The sequence below is a fragment of the Hyla sarda genome, chromosome 2 (genome assembly GCF_029499605.1).
Source record: "Hyla sarda isolate aHylSar1 chromosome 2, aHylSar1.hap1, whole genome shotgun sequence".
Taxonomy (NCBI): Eukaryota; Metazoa; Chordata; class Amphibia; order Anura; family Hylidae; genus Hyla; species Hyla sarda.
In genome coordinates, this window is record NC_079190.1 from 276,613,997 (window position 1) to 276,631,090 (window position 17,094).

General features: G+C 44.3%; 1 long non-coding RNA gene across 2 annotated transcripts in view; it reads left to right on the plus strand.

The window, feature by feature from the left end:
* LOC130356121 (uncharacterized) overlaps nt 1-17,094 on the plus strand; it is a 43,038-nt gene that overhangs the window by 10,304 nt on the left and 15,640 nt on the right. For both annotated transcript variants that reach the window (XR_008888788.1, XR_008888787.1), the window contains exon 2: nt 637-764. This is a non-coding gene — a long non-coding RNA (uncharacterized LOC130356121). The remainder of the gene's footprint in view (nt 1-636; nt 765-17,094) is intronic.

A 17,094-nucleotide genomic window follows, 5' to 3' on the forward strand; every position in this document is an offset into this window, starting at 1 on the left:
CCCTAGACATCTTATCCCCTATCCAAAGGATAGAGGATAAGATGTCTGAGTGCAGGGGTCTCGCTGCTGGGGGCGCACGGGATCTTCTCCTGCAGCACCCCGCTGTCATTACTGTACAGAGCAAACTCGCTCTGTGCGTAATGACGGGCAATACAGGGGCTGGAGCATCGTGACATCACGGCTCCGCCCCCTTGTGACGTCACAGCCCGCCCCCTCAATATAAGTCTATGGGAGAAGACGTAGCAGCCGTCACGCCCCCTCCCATAGACTTGCATTAAGGGGCGGACTGTGATGTCACAAGGGGGCGGGGCCATGACATTATGACGCTCTGGCCCCTGTTTCGCCTGTAACTATGCACTGAGCAAGTTTTCTCTGTGCAGTAATGACAGCGGGGTGCTGCAGCTGAGATCCCGGGGGTCCCCAGCAGCGGGACCCCTGGGATCAGACATCTTATCCCCTATCCTTTTGATAGGGGATAAGATGTCTATGGGCGGAGTACCCCTTTAAGGGGAAAAACAAAATAAAAATTGCATCATAAGGATTTATTTATTTTACAAATAATATGGAATGTTGATGCAATATTGTGATGTATTATATACTGTATTTTTATATGGAATAACATTTTTTTTATTGAAGAACACGGTATATATCGGCCCAACAGGCCAACAACAACCTGTACAATAGGGCTAGTGATCATCTCACAAACAAGCAAACAATCGGATGAATTCAGGAAAGGGCTGCATGACTGATCAAACCTCAAAGGGGTAAGCCAGTGGAAAACTATATATATATTTTTTTCATCTCAAATGGCTGCAGAAAGTTAAACAGTTTTGTAAATTACTGACTTCAATGGGTCTACAGCAAATCCGCAAACAGAATTTCCACTTTGGAAAACCTGCAGTGGATTGTGTACATGTAAACGTACACTTATAATAAATTAGCATAGTCCTCAGTGGGCTACAATCACTGTGCCCAAGCAGCGAGCAGACAGCCCTGGGGTCCTATCTTGGTCCCCAGAGCTGACTGTGAAGCATTTCTCTGCTGTCTAATCGAGTCACTGGGAAACCCGGTGACCTGATCAGCGTGGGAATCCCCTTCAGTCATGCCATGGTCACGGATTGGAGTAATCATAGGGTTAAATAGGTAGGATCAGAGGTTCCTCCAATCCTGCTTGTGCTTCAGAAGATGCCTGGAACAGACTGGGGAGCTGCAAACCCCCTCCCCTTCTACTGTAGTGACAACAAAATAGGTTTTTTTTGGACTGCCATCAAATGCATCCACTTGGCAAATGAGGTTCAATGTGGATAAATGTAAAGTTATGCATCTGGGTACTAATAACCTGCATGCGTCGTATGTCTTAGGGGGGATTAAACTGGCAGAGTCACTGGTAGAGAAGGATCTGGGTGTACTTGTAGATCACAGACTACAAAATAGCATGCAATGTCAGGCTGCTGCTTCCAAAGCCGGCAGGATATTGTCATGTATAAAAAGAGGCATGGACTCGAGGGGCAGGGACATAATACTCCCCCTTTATAAAGCATTGGTACGGCCTCACCTGGAATATGCTGTTCAGTTTTGGTCGCCTGTTCATAAAAGGGACACTGCGGAGTTGGAAAGGGTGCAGAGACGCGCGACTAAACTAATATGGGGCATGGAACATCTTAGCTATGAGGAGCGATTAAAGGAGTTACAATTGTTTAGTCTTGAGAAGAGACGTTTAAGGGGGGATATGATAAACGTATATAAGTATATAAATGGCCCATACAAAAAATATGGAGAAAAACTGTTCCAGGTTAAACCCCCCCAAAGGACGAGGGGGCACTCCCTCCGTCTGGAGAAGAAAAGGTTTAGTCTAAAGGGGCGGCACGCCTTCTTTACCGTGAGGACTGTGAATTTATGGAACGGTCTACCTCAGGAACTGGTCACAGCAGGAACAATTAACAGCTTTAAAGCAGGGTTAGATACATTCCTGGAACAAAATAACATTAATGCTTATGCAGAATTATAAAACTACATCCCTTTCCCTTATCCCCTTACATCCTTCCCTTCAATCCCCTGGTTGGACTTGATGGACGTATGTCTTTTTTCAACCATGCTAACTATGTAACTATGTAACTATGATATCAAGGAGTTAAAGTCAAGAAATACTGCTATTTCTCATGCACACATGACAGCTTAAAGGGGTACTCCGGTGGAAAACAATTTTTTTCAAATCAATTGGTGCCAGTAAGTTAAATAGATTTATAAATTACTTCTATTAAAAAAATCTTTATCCTTCCAGTACTTATCAGTTACTGTATGCTGTTGAGTTGTTCTTTTCTGTCTGACCACAGTGCTCTCTGCTGACACCTCTGTCTGTGTCAGGATCTGTCCAGAGTAGGATAAAAATCCCCATAGCAAACCTCTCCTGCTCCGGATAGTTCCTGACATGGTCAGAGGTGTCAGCAGAGAGCACTTTGGTCAGATTGAAAATAACTTCTCAACTTCCTCTGTAGTATACAGCAGCTGATATACTACAGAGGGGGCTTGCATTGAGGGGGTGGAGCGTGATGTCACACGGGCGGAGCCTTGATGTCACAACGCTCCGGCCCCGTGATCGACAGTAATCAGACCCAGAGCGAACATGCTCCAAGGACTGATTTTAAATGGGGTGCGGCGTGCAAGATCACGGGGGTCCCCAGTGGCGGGACCCCCGCGATCAGGCATCTTATCCCCTATCCTTTGGATAGGGGATAAGATGTCTAAGCGCCAGAGTACCCCTTTAACACCTTGATATCATTTGATGGCAGTCAGTGCAGATCCTCAGTCCAAAGCAACCTATTTTGTTGGCACTTTAATAGAAGGGGATTTGCAGCTCCCCAATCTGATCAGGTCACCGGGTTTCCCAGCGACTCGATTAGACAGCAGAGAAATGCTTCACAGTCAGCCCTGGGGACCAAGAAAGGACCTGGGCTGTCTGCTTGGGCACAGTGATTGTAGCCCACTGAGGACCACGGCAGTCTTTAATGCGGGGCAAAAAGGGCAGCTGCCCTGGGCCCTGTCATTCCTGGGGGCCCAAAGCAGCTAGCCCTTTAGCCCCAGGCCTCTAAAATAGTGAGCCTGCGGCCGGGACTGACGGAGGACGTCGTGCAAAGGGCCAGATTAGGCTGACCGCCCTGTGGGCAGACAGTGGCCGGCCTGTGCTTGGCTGCCCCAGAGTGGCGGAACTGAGAGCTATAAGCTCCCAGCTTCGGCACTCAGTCCACTCACCGACTGCGAGGCTGCGCAGGACGTCCTGGTCATGGCACGGGCGGCGCGATGTTATGACGTCATCACGCCGCCTACGCGATGACGTAGACGTTTATGCGCCGGATGGAACGGCTCTGCATGTGTGCAGTGGAAGATAAGTTTTATTTTGTCTTTTGTTTGTTTTTTGTTTTTTTAAAGCGTGCAGCAAGTTGGGGGGAGGGGATGCCTACAGGGCGGAGATATATTTATCTATGGGGGGGGGGTGGGTGAAGCCTACTTGCCTGCCTAAAGGGGGAATATCTATCTATTGAGGCTGGGAAGGGGGGTGGGTGAAGCCTATCTACTTGCCTGCCTGCCTAAAGGGGAAATATCTATCTATGGAGGCTGGGAAGGGCGGTGGGTGAAGCCTGCCTGCCTAAAGGGAGGAATATCTATCTGTGGAGGCTGGAAAGGGGGGGGGGGGGGGTGAAGCCTGCCTGTCTACATGCCTGCCTGCCTAAAGGGGGAATATACAGGGTGGGCCATTTATATGGATACACCTTAATAAAATGGGAGTGGTTGGTGATATTAACTTCCTGTTTGTGGCACATTAGTATATGTGAGGGGGGAAACTTTTCAAGATGGGTGGTGACCATGGCGGCCATTTTGAAGTCGGCCATTGGATGCCTTGAATGTGTGCAAGGAATCATGAAATCTGAGGATTACCAATGGATTTTGGGTCGCACTGTACAGCCCAGTGTCAGAAAGCTGGGTTTGCGTTCGAGATCTTGGGTCTTCCAGTAGGACAATGACCCCAAACGTCAAAAAGCTCCCAGAAATGGATGGCAACAAAGCACTGGAGAGTTCTGAAGTGGCCAGCAATGAGTCCAGATCTAAATCCCATTGAACACCTGTGGTAAGATCTTAAAATTGCTGTTGGGAAAAGGCGCCCTTCCAATAAGAGAGACCTGGAGCAGTTTGCGAAGGAAGAGTGGTCCAACATTCCGGCTGAGAGGTGTATGAGGCTTATTGATGGTTATAGGAAGCGACTGATTTCAGTTATTTTTTTCCAAAGGTTGTGCAATTAAATATTAACTTAGGGGTGCCAATAATTTTGTCCAGTCCATTTTTGGAATTTGTTGGTTCCTTCCCTGGTGTAATGCTACTCATTAGTGCTATGGGGGGTGGGGTGGGGGGGTGGTGGAAGCAGGTGTCTTAAATTTGGTGTTATCATCCTTACACTCTCTAATACTGGTCACTGGAAGTTTAACATGGCATCTCCCGGCAAAAATCTCTAACAGGATCTCTGTTGCTCTCCCCAAAGATGGGATAGGCATTAAGAACCCCACATTAGTATTTATCTGCACTACTCAGGATGAAATGGAGGGACTACAAGCTGTTAAAGGACTACTAGAGGAACAGGAAAGCAGCCAGGATGGTTTCCCAAATCACTGAATACCAAATCATAAGTTTTCACCTCCGTCACTGTTGGATGCATATTCCGGAATGAAAATTACCCAAAACACACAGCCAAGGCAACAAAGATCCTAAAGTGGTTCAGTCTGTCTCCAGACCTTAATCCAATAGAAAATCAGTGAAGGGAGCTGAATGTTCAAGTTGCCAAACGTCAGCTTTTAAACCTTAAAGGGGTATTCCAGGAAAAAAACTTTATATATATCAACTGGCTCCAGAAAGTTAAACAGATTTGTAAATTATTTCTATTAAAAAATCTTAATCCTTCCAATAATTATCAGCTGCTGAAGTTGACTTGTTCTTTTCTGTCTGGCCATAGTGCTCTCTGCTGACATCTCTGCTTGTCTCAGGAACTCCACAGGCAGTGGAATAGGTTTGCTATGGGGATTTGCTTCTACTTTGGACAGTTCCCGAGACACGTGTCAGAGAGCAGATAGACAGGAAAACACAACCCAACTTCAGCAGCTAAAAAGTACTGAAAGGATTAAGATTTTTTAATAGAAGTAATTTACAAATCTGTTTAACTTTCTGGAGCCAGTTGATATATAAAAGTTTTTTCCTGGATAACCCCTTAAGGACCAGGCCATTTTACACCTTAGGACCAGAGCGTTTTTTGCACATCTGACCACTGTCACTTTAAACATTAATAACTCTGTAATGCTTTTACTTATCAGTCTGATTCCGAGAGTGTTTTTTTCGTGACATATTCTACTTTAACATAGTGGTAACTTGCATCCTTTCTTGGTGAAAAATTCCAAAATTTGATAAAAAAAATTGAAAATTTAGCATTTTTCTAACTTTGAAGCTCTCTGCTTGTAAGAAAAATGGATATTCCAAATACATTAAATTTTTATTCACATATACAATATGTCCACTTTATGTTTGCATCATAAAGGTGACATGTTTTTACTTTTAGAAGACACCAGAGGGCTTCAAAGTTCAGCAGCAATTTTCCAATTTTTCACAAAATTTTCAAACTCACTATTTTTCAGGGATCAGTTCAGTTTTGAAGTGGATTTGAAGGGTCTTCATATTAGAAATACCCCACAAATGACCCCATTACAAAAACTACACCCTCCAAAGTATTCAAAATGACATTCAGTAAGTGTTTTAACCCTTTAAGTGTTTCACAGGAATAGCAGCAAAGTGAAGGAGAAAATTCATAATCTTCATTTTTTACACTCGCATGTTCTAGTAGACCCAATTTTTGAATTTTTGCAAGGGGTAAAAACTTGAAAATTTTTACTGGTATTTGAAACCCAATTTCTCTCGAGTAAGCACATACCTCATATGTCTATGTTAATTGTTCGGTGGGCGCAGTAGAGTGCTCAGAAGGGAAGGAGCGACAAATGGTTTTTGGGGGGCATGTCACCTTTAGAAAGTCCCTATGGTGCCAGAACAGCAAAAAAAAAAAAACACATGGCATACCATTTTGGAAACTAGACCCCTCGGGGAACATAACAAGGGGTAAAGTGAACCTTAATACCCCACAGGTGATTCAGGACTTTTGCATATGTAAAAAAAATGTTTTACCTAAAATGCTTGGTTTCCCAAAAATTTAACATTTTTAAAAAGGATAATAGCAGAAAATAACTCCCAAAGTTTGAAGCCCAATTTCTCCCGATTCAGAAAACACCCCATATGGGGGGTGAAAAGTGCTCTGCTGGCGCACTACAGGTCTCAGAAGAGAAGGAGTCACATTTGGCTTTTTGAAAATTTTGCTCTGGGGGCATGCCGCATTTAGGTGCCAGAACAGCAAAAAAAAAAAAAAAAACACATGGCATACCATTTTGGAAACTAGACCCCTCGGGGAACGTAACAAGGGATAATGTGAACCTTAATACCCCACAGGTGATTCACGACTTTTGCATATGTAAAAAAAAAAAAAAAAAAATTTTTACCTAAAATGCTTGGTTTCCCAAAAATTTTACATTTTAAAAAAGGGTAATAGCAGAAAATACCCCCCACAATTTGTAACACAATTTCTCCCGAGTACGGCGATACCCCATATGTGACCCTAAACTGTTGCCTTGAAATACGACAGGGCTCCAAAGTGAGAGCGCCATGCGCATTTGAGGCCTAAATTAGGGATTTGCATAGGGGTGGACATAGGGGTATTCTACACCAGTGATTCCCAAACAGGGGGCCTCCAGCTGTTGTAAAACTCCCAGCATGCCTGGACAGTCAGTGGCTATCTGGCAATACTGGGAGTAGTTGTTTTGCAACAGCTGGAGGCTCCGTTTTGGAAACAGTGGCATACCAGACGTTTTTCATTTTTATTGGGGAGGGGAGGGGGGCTGTGTAGGAGTATGTGTATATGTAGTGTTTTTTACTTTTTATTTTGTGTTAGTGTAGTGTAGTGTTTTTAGGGTACAGTCGCACAGGCGGGGGTTCACAGTAGTTTCTCGCTGGCAGTTTGAGCTGCGGCAGAAAATTTGCCGCAGCTCAAACTTGCAGCCGGATACTTACTGTAAACCTCCGCCCATGTGAGTGTACCCTGTACGTTCACATTGGGGGGGGGGGGGGGAATACCTCCAGCTGTTGCAAAACTACAACTCCCAGCATGTACGGTCTATCAGTGCATGCTGGGAGTTGTCGTTTTGCAACAGCTGGAGGCACACTGGTTGTGAAACACAGAGTTTGGTAACAAACTCAGTGTTTTGCAACCAGTGTGCCTTCAGCTGTTGCAAAAGCTACAACCCCCAGCATGTACGGACAGCGGAAGGGCATGCTGGGACTTGTAGTTATGCAACAGCTGGAGGCATACTACTTTGGCTGGGGATTGTATTTATGCAACAGCTGGAGACACACTGGTTTGCTACTTAACTCAGTGTTTCACAACCAGTGTGCCTCCAGCTGTTGCAAAACTACAACTCTCAGCAGTCACCGACATCCCACAGGCATGCTGGGAGTTGTAGTTATGCAACCAGCAGATGCACCACTACAACTCGAAGCATGCACTTTAGCGGATTGTGCAAGCTGGGAGTTGTAGTTATACAACAGCTGAAGGTAAACTTTTCCATAGAAAAAAATGTCACTGGAGACCCGATTGACCCGGAATCCGCCGCAGATCGGTGGACTGAATTGTCATATGACATAATGACCCCCCTGGGCGATATGCCGGGATGCCTGCTGAACGATTTCAGCAGGCATCCGACACCGGCTCCCCTCCAGCTAGCGGCTGGGGCCGGAAATTGCGCAGGACATATCCATACGCCCTGTGTCCTTAAGGACTTGGAAACGGGGGCGTATGGATACGCCCTGTGTCCTTAAGGGGTTAACCCCTTAAGGATCCAGGACGTACGGGGACGTCCCCGCACCCTGGGCTTTAAGGACCCAGGACGTCCCCATACGTCCTGGCGTTTTCCGGTCCCTGCCGCGCGCCGGGCAGAGATCGGAACCAGATGCCTGCTGAAATGCTTCAGCAGGCATCCAGGGCAAACGCCGAGGGGGGCCATGTAGGCCCCCCATGTCGGTGATCGTCGCAAATCGCAAGGAAAATCGCCCCTGCGATCTGCGGCGATACCGGGCTGATCGGGTCTCTGGGACCCGACCGCCCGGTAATTTTGCATGATCCCGGTTGTCACAGACAGCTAGGACCATGCTAAAGTATAGGAGCGAGGTGGCAAGCCTGCCACCTCCTCCTATCCCCTGCGATCCGTCGGTTAGCTAACCGACCAATCGCAGGGGGGGGCGGTTACTTCCTCCCGCCCGGCCCCTGGAAGTCCGGAGAGGACGGGAGGAAGACCGGAGGACGCGGCGGGGGACGGTGGAGTGCTGGGGCCCGGCCCCGGTACTTACCTCGTCCCTGAAGACCCGGATCCCGGCGGTGAAGGCAGCGGCGGCGGTGACAGGTGAGTTCCTCTTCAGCCGCGGTCGGGCCCTTTACAGCAATGCACGTCGCCGTAAAGCGACATGCATTGCTGTAATGGGACCCTGTATACTACAACTCCCAGCATGCCCAGACAGCCCTTGGCGTCTGGACATGCTGGGAGTTGCAGTTTTGCAACATCTGGAGGTCCACAGTTTGGAGACCACTGTGCCCTTCCAGATGTTGCAAAACTACACATCCTCAGCATGCCCTTACTGTCCAGGCATGCTGGGAGTTGTAGTTCTGTAACATCTGGCCCTTCAGATGTTGCAGAACTACAACTCCCAACATGCCTGGACAGTTTTGGCATACTGGGAGTTGTAGTTTTGCAACATCTGGAAGAGCACAGATTGGGAACCACTGTATTAGTGGTCTGCAAACTGTAGTCCTCCAGATGTTGCAAAACTAAAACTCCAAGCATGCTGGGTGTTGTAGTTCGGCAACATCTGGCTCTAAAGATGTTGCCGAACTACTACTTCCAGTATGCCTGAGAATGTTTGGGAGTTGTGGTTTTGCAACAACTGGAGGCACACTGGTTGGGAAACATTGTCTGTTTCCTAACTCAGTGTTTCCCAACCCGTGTGCCTCCAGCTGTTGCAAAACTATAACTACCAGCATGCACTGATAGACTGTGCATGCTGGGAGTTGTAGTTTTGCAACAGCTGGAGGTCCCCCCCCCCCCCTGGTGTTGCCCTATACTTTTCATTTTGACAAGAGGTAAAAGGGAAAAAAGCCCCCCAAAATTTGTAATGCAATTTCTCCCGACTACGGAGATACCCCATATGTGGGCGCAAAGTGCTCTGGGGACGCACAACAAGGCCCAGAAGGGAAAGTGCACCATGTACATTTGAGGTGATTTGCACAGGGGTGGCTGATTGTTACAGCAGTTTTGACAAACGTAAAAAAAAAAAAAAAACACATGTGACCCCATTTCGGAAACTACACCCCTCACGGAATGTAATGAGGGATGCAGTGAGAATTTACCCCCCACTGGTGTCTGACAGATCTTTGGAACAGTGGGCTGTTAAAAATTTTGTACAGCCCACTGTTCCAAAGATCTGACAGACACCAGTGGGGGGTAAATGCTCACTGTACCCCTTGTTACGTTCCTCAAGGGGTCTAGTTTCCAAAATGGTATGCCATGTTGGGGTTATTTTGCTGCCCTGGCACCATAGGGGCTTCCTAAATGCGACATGCCGCCCGAGCAAAATTTGCTCTCAAAAAGCCAAATATGACTCCTCCTTTTCTGAGCATTGTAGTTCGCCCGTAGTGCTCTTCAGGTCAACTTATGGGGTACCTCCATCCTCAGAAGAGATGGGGTTACAAACTTTGGGGGGTATTTTCTTCTATTAGCCCTTGCAAAAATGTGAAATTTGGGGGGGAAACACACTTTAATGAAAAATATATATATTTTTTTTACGTATGCAAAAGTCGTGAAACCCCTGTGGGGTATTAAGGCTCACTTAATTCCTTGTTACGTTCCTCAAGGGGTCTAGTTTCCAAAATGGTATGACATGTGGGTATTTTTTGCTGTTCTGACACCATGGGGGCTTCCTAAATGTGACATGCCCCCGAGCAAAATTTGCTCTCAAAAAGCCAAATATGACTCCTCTTCTGAGCATTGTAGTTCGCCCGTAGTGCTCTTCAGGTCAACTTATGGGGTACCTCCATACTCAGAAGAGATTGGGTTACAAATTTTGGGGGGTATTTTCTGCTATAAACCCTTGCAAAAATGTGAAATTTGTGGGGAAACACACATTTTAGTGAAATTATTATATTTTTTTTACATATGCAAAAGTCGTGAAACACCTGTGGGGTATTAAGGCTCACTTTATTCCTTGTTATGTTCCTCAAGGGGTCTAGTTTCCAAAATGGTATGCCATGTGGGGTTTTTTGCTGTTCTGGCACCATAGGGGCTTCCTAAATGCAACATGTCCCCAAAAAACCATTTCAGAAAAACGTACTCTCCAAAATCCCCTTGTCACTCCTTCGCTTTTGAGCCCTCTACTGCGCCCGCCAAACACTTTACATAGACATATGAGGTATGTGCTTACTCGAGAGAAATTGGACTACAAATATAAGTATAAATTTTCTCCTTTTACCCCTTGTAAAAATTAAAAAATTGGGTCTACAAGAACATGCGAGTGTAAAAAATGAAGATTGTGAATTTTCTCCTTCACTTTGCTGCTATTCCTGTGAAACACACACTTACTGAATGTCATTTTGAATTCTTTCGGGGGTGCAGTTTTTATAATGGGGTCATTTGTGGGGTATTTCTAAGATGAAGACCCTTCAAATCCACTTCAAACCTGAACTGGTCCCTGAAAAATTGTGAGTTTGGAAATTTTGTGAAAAATTGGAAAATTGCTGCTGAACTTTGAAGCCCTCTAATGTCTTCCAAAAGTAAAAACATGTCAATTTTATGATGCAAACATAAAGTAGACATATTGTATATGTGAATAAAAAATTTTTTTTGGGAATATCCATTTTCCTTACAAGCAGAGAGCTTCAAAGATAGAAAAATGCAACATTTTCAAAATTTTCATCACATTTTGGGATTTTTCACCAAGAAAGGATGCAAGATACCACAAAATTTTACCACTATGTTAAAGTAGAATATGTCACGAAAAAACAATCTCGTAATCAGAATGATAAGTAAAAGCATTCCAGAGTTATTGTTGCTTAAAGTGACAGTGGTCAGATGTGCAAAAAATGGCCGGGTCCTAAAGTGTAAAATGGCTGGGTCCTTAAGGGGTTAAGGGATTAAAGGGGTACTCCCGTGGAAAACTTTTTTTTTTTTAAATCAACTGGTGCCAGAAAGTTAAACAGATTTGTAAATTAGAAAAAATTGGGGTATGTGCAGCTCACAAAATAAATTAGTCTAGGCTATATGGAAAGTATTTACACCAAAAAATACCAATATAAAATAATATAAAAGCTGAAAAGGGGTACCAAATGCCTCTAGACTAATACCATAAATGGTACATGATGATATAAATTACAGAAAAATGAAGTCGGACTGTGCTTCACTTTAAATGATGTACAAAATTTAATATAAAATAATTACAAGTGAGACATAAAATAAATATAAATAATATAAATCAAATACATAAATATCTCCTTCCACAGGGCCCTTGTGGGGAGGTAATGATATTAAAATAAAAAGGATATTTTAAAATCTGCATGTATATTATATTCTTCCGCTACTCCAATTTTGTGCAAACCGGCATAATACACTTTTTATAAAGTGCACTCCGTTCTCGGAAGGTTTGAACCAGTTCATAGAATGGTATAGTTACCAACTCCCATAGATGATTTTTGGCTGGACGTCCGAGAGATAGATGGCAAGTGCTGTGGAGGCTGTGTCCAGCGCTGGGAGTTGGTAACTATACCATTCTATGAACTGGTTCAAACCTTCCGAGAACGGAGTGCACTTTATAAAAAGTGTATTATGCCGGTTTGCACAAAATTGGAGTAGCGGAAGAATATAATATACATGCAGATTTTAAAATATCCTTTTTATTTTAATATCATTACCTCCCCACAAGGGCCCTGTGGAAGGAGATATTTATGTATTTGATTTATATTATTTATATTTATTTTATGTCTCACTTGTAATAATTTTATATAAAATTTTGTACATCATTTAAAGTGAAGCACAGTCCGACTTCATTTTTCTGTAATTGATATCATCATGTACCATTTATGGTATTAGTCTAGAGGCATTTGGTACCCCTTTTCTCCTTTTAGATTTGTAAATTACTTCTATTAAAAAATCTTAATCCTTCCAATACTTATTAGCTGCTGAATACTACAGAGGAAATGGTTTTCTTTTTGGATCACAGAGCTCTCTGCTGACATCATGACCACAGTGCTCTCTGCGGACATCTCTGTCCATTTAAAGAACTGTCCAGAGTAGGAGAAAATCCCCATAGCAAACATATGCTGCTCTGGACAGTTCCTAAGATGGACAGAGATGTCAGCAGAGAGCACTGTGGTGATGATGTCAGCAGAGAGCTCTGTGTTCCCTCCTCCTATTGGCATTTAAGAAAGTATTGAGTCAGTATTTTACTGGGCCAAAATGCACTCCTCTAACCCATTATTGGCACAACATCCACAGAATGGTCTCCTTCTCTGCTTGGAGAGGTAACATAAGTACAGGGTGGGCCATTTATATGGATACACCTTAATAAAATGGGAATGGTTGGTGATATTAACTTCCTGTTTGTGGCACATTAGTATATGTGAGGGGGTAAACTTTTCAAGATGGGTGGTGACCATGGCGGCCATTTTGAAGTCGGCCATTTTGAATCCAACTTTAGTTTTTTCCAATAGGAAGAGGGTCATGTGACACATCAAACTTATTGGAAATTTCACAAGAAAAACAATGATGTGCTTGGTTTTTAACGTAACTTTATTATTTCATGAGTTATTTACTAGTTTCTGACCACTTATAAAATGTGTTCAATGTGCTGCCCATTGTGTTGGATTGTCAATGCAACCCTCTTCTCCCATTCTTCACACACTGATAGCAACACCGCAGGAGAAATGCTAGCACAGGCTTCCAGTATCCGTAGTTTCAGGTGCTGCACATCTCGTATGTTCACAGCATAGACAATTGCCTTCATAAGACCCCAAAGATAAAAGTCTAAAGGGGTCAGATTGGGAGACCTTGGGGGCCATTCAACTGGCCCACGATGACCAATCCACTTTCCAGGAAAATGTTCATCTAGGAATGCTCGGACCTGACACCCATAATGTGGTGGTGCACCATCTTGCTGGAAAAACTCAGGGAACGTGCCAGCTTCAGTGCCTAAAGAGGGAAACACATCATCATGTAGCAATTTCGCATATCCAGTGGCCTTGAGGTTTCCATTGATGAAGAATGGCTCCACTATCTTTGTACCCCATATACCACACCATACCATCAATTTTTGTGTTCCAACAGTCTTGGAGGGATCTATCCAATGTGGGTTAGTGTCAGACCAATAGTGATGGTTTTGTTTGTTAACCTCACCATTCACATAAAAGTTTGCCTCATCACTGAACAAAATTTTCTGCGTAAACTGAGGGTCCTGTTCCAATTTTTGTTTTGCCCATTCTGCAGCAACTGAAACTACGGCTACTGGAAGCCTGTGCTAGCATTTCTCCTGCGGTGTTGTTATCAGTGTGTGAAGAGTGGGAGAAGAGGGTTACATTGACAATCCAACACAATGGGCAGCACATTGAACACATTTTATAAGTGGTCAGAAACTTGTAAATAACTCATGAAAGAATAAAGTTACGTTAAAACCAAGCACATCATTGTTTTTCTTGTGAAATTCCCAATAAGTTTGATGTGTCACATGACCCTCTTCCTATTGAAAAAACAAAGGTTGGATTCCAAATGGCCGACTTCAAAATGACCACCATGGTCATCACCCATCTTGAAAAGTTTCCCCTCCTCACATATACTAATGTGCCACAAACAGGAAGTTAATATCACCAACCATTCCCATTTTATTAATTCTGAGTGTTGCTGTGTAAGAGGGGGCGTGAAAGAGGAGTTTCAAAAACTGTGATTATCTGTTGTGCGGAGTGAATCTGTGGAGTGGGTGCGACTGCCTATAGCCCACATTCATATTTTGGGTACGTTTTTCTCTTTTGCACATAGTGGGATAACTGTTAGAGTTTAAACACCCTTTTTCATTTTTTTTATTTTTTTCTCTGTTCCACCTCTAGGGGGAGGAGGAGTAGATTGGGCACAGGTGTATAAATCTTAGCTTGGGACTCTTATTGAGAGCTTGCTCTTTCTGAGTGTTGCTGTGTAAGAGGGGGCGTGAAAGAGGAGTTTCAAAAACTGGAGTTTGAAAGCAGGAGGTTGAGATCGCTGTGAGTGTTAATTTCTGAACGCACAAGGTCTACAAAAAATTTTTAAGTGTAATTTTGACTGTCTGTTTTTTCCTATACATTTGTGAAATCCCCATTACTAGATGGCCTCCATGTTGGAAAATGCAGTCCAATGTACATCCTGTTCAATGTATGCAATCCTTGAACAACAGTTTGAGGGTGCATATTGTTGTGCGAGATGTGTGCTAGTTGTCCGTTTGGAAGCCCAGATCCTGCATCTAGAGGGGCGACTGGCAACAATGAGAAGCATTAACAACATGGAGAGGAGTCTCCTGCTCACTGAGCAGGCACTCTCGGGAGTAGAGGTGGGGAGGACAGTGGGACGGAGTTGCAGGACAGTCAGGCAGTTAGCTGGGTTACAGTTAGAAAGAGGGGTAGGGGAAAAAGTGTCAGGGAGGCTAGTCCTGAACTGGCACACCCCAACAAGTTTGCCCGCTTGGCAGATGAGGGAGATGCCATTACAGAGCTAGGAGAACTGCAGCAGGATACCACCTCTGACCGCCAGGGGGGTGTCTGCTCCAGTAAGGAGGGAGGGGGGAGTACAGGGCAGGCCAGACAGGTACTAGTGGTGGGGGACTCAATTATTAGGGGGACAGACAGGGCAATCTGTCACAAAGACCGAGATCGCCGAACAGTGTGTTGTCTGCCTGGCGCACGAGTTCGGCACATCGCGGATCAGGTTGACAGGTTGTTGGGCGGGGCTGGAGAGGACCCAGCAGTCATGGTACATATTGGCACCAATGACAAAGTAAGAGGTAGGTGGAGTGTCCTTAAAAATGATTTCAGGGACTTAGGCCGCAAGCTTAAGGCAAGGACCTCCAAGGTAGTCTTTTCTGAAATACTACCAGTACCACGAGCCGCACCAGAGAGGCAGCGGGAGATCAGGGAGGTAAACAAGTGGCTCAGAAGCTGGTGTAGGAAGGAAGGGTTTGGGTTCATGGAGAACTGGGCTGACTTCGCTGTCGGTTACCGGCTCTACCGTAGGGACGGGCTGCACCTCAATGGGGAGGGTGCAGCTTTGCTTGGGGAGAAGATGGCTAGAAGGGTGGAGGAGTGTTTAAACTAGGGACTTGGGGGGAGGGGACCTACAGCAAAGAGGGGGAAGATAGTGTAGATAGAGAGGTGGGAATTATAAATGTACCTGGGGGTGGAGCGGAGGGAGGGGTTAGAATAGTTAATAGGAATAAGCTTCATAGGAAAATAAAACTTACACCCTTGAATCCCATTAACCCCAATAACATAAAGGATGGAAATGTAAAGTGTATGTTCACAAATGCCAGAAGCCTAGCAAATAAAATGGGGGAGCTTGAGGCCTTGATACTGGAGGAACATATTGATATAGTTGGGGTCACTGAGACATGGCTGGACTCCTCGCATGACTGGGCTGTCAATCTGCAGGGGTTTACATTGTTTCGCAAGGATAGAATGAACAGAAAAGGTGGTGGAGTCTGTCTGTATGTAAGAAGTGGTATGAAAGTCAGTGTGAACGATGCCATAGTGTGTGATGATTCTGAGGATGTGGAATCATTGTGGGTAGAATTACAAAAGGAGGGAAATACTGAAAAAATAGTATTTGGTGTAATCTACAGACCCCCTAATATCACTGAAGAGATAGAAGTTCAGCTTCATAAACAAATAGAGAGGGCCGCCCGGGCAGGTACAGTGGTAATAATGGGAGATTTTAACTATCCAGATATAGATTGGGGTCCGGGGTTGGCTAAAACTACAAAGGGGCGACAATTCCTAAATTTATTGCAGGATAATTTTATGGGCCAGTTTGTGGAGGACCCAACAAGAAGTGATGCCTTGTTGGATCTGATCATTTCCAACAACGCAGAGCTGGTTGGGAATGTAACTGTGCGGGAAAACCTTGGGAATAGCGACCACAATATAGTTACTTTTGACTTAAAATGTAGAAAACAAAGACAGGCGGGGAAGGCAAAAACATATAACTTTAAAAAGGCAAATTTCCCTGGGCTGAGATCTGCACTACAGGACATAGACTGGGGGGAGGTGTTCTCAAATACTGATACAGAAGGTAAATGGGACATCTTTAAATCAACTCTAAATAACTATACAGCTAAATATATACCAAAGGGGAACAAATATAAACGATTAAAACTAAATCCTACATGGCTGACACATGATGTTAAAAGAGCAATAAACAACAAAAAAATAGCCTTCAAAAAATACAAATCTGATGGGTCAGCTATAACATTTAAACAGTACAAGGAGCTTAATAAAATCTGTAAAAATGTAATAAAAACAGCAAAAATTCAAAATGAGAGACAGGTGGCCAAAGAAAGCAAAACTAATCCTAAATATTTTTTTTTTGACATATAAATGCAAAAAAACCAAGGACAGAGCATGTAGGACCCCTTAATAATGATAATGGGGAGGTTGTCACAGGCGATCAAGAGAAGGCGGAGCTACTGAATGGGTTCTTTAGTTCTGTGTACACTATGGAAGAAGGAGCTGACATTGGCCAGGTCGGTGCTGGTAACACATCATGTAATGTACTGAACTGGCTTAATGTAGAGATGGTACAAGGTAACTTAAGTGATATAAATGTAAGCAAATCCCCAGGACCGGATGGACTACACCCAAGAGTTCTTAGAGAGGTAAGTTCAGTAATATCTGTACCCCTGTTCATG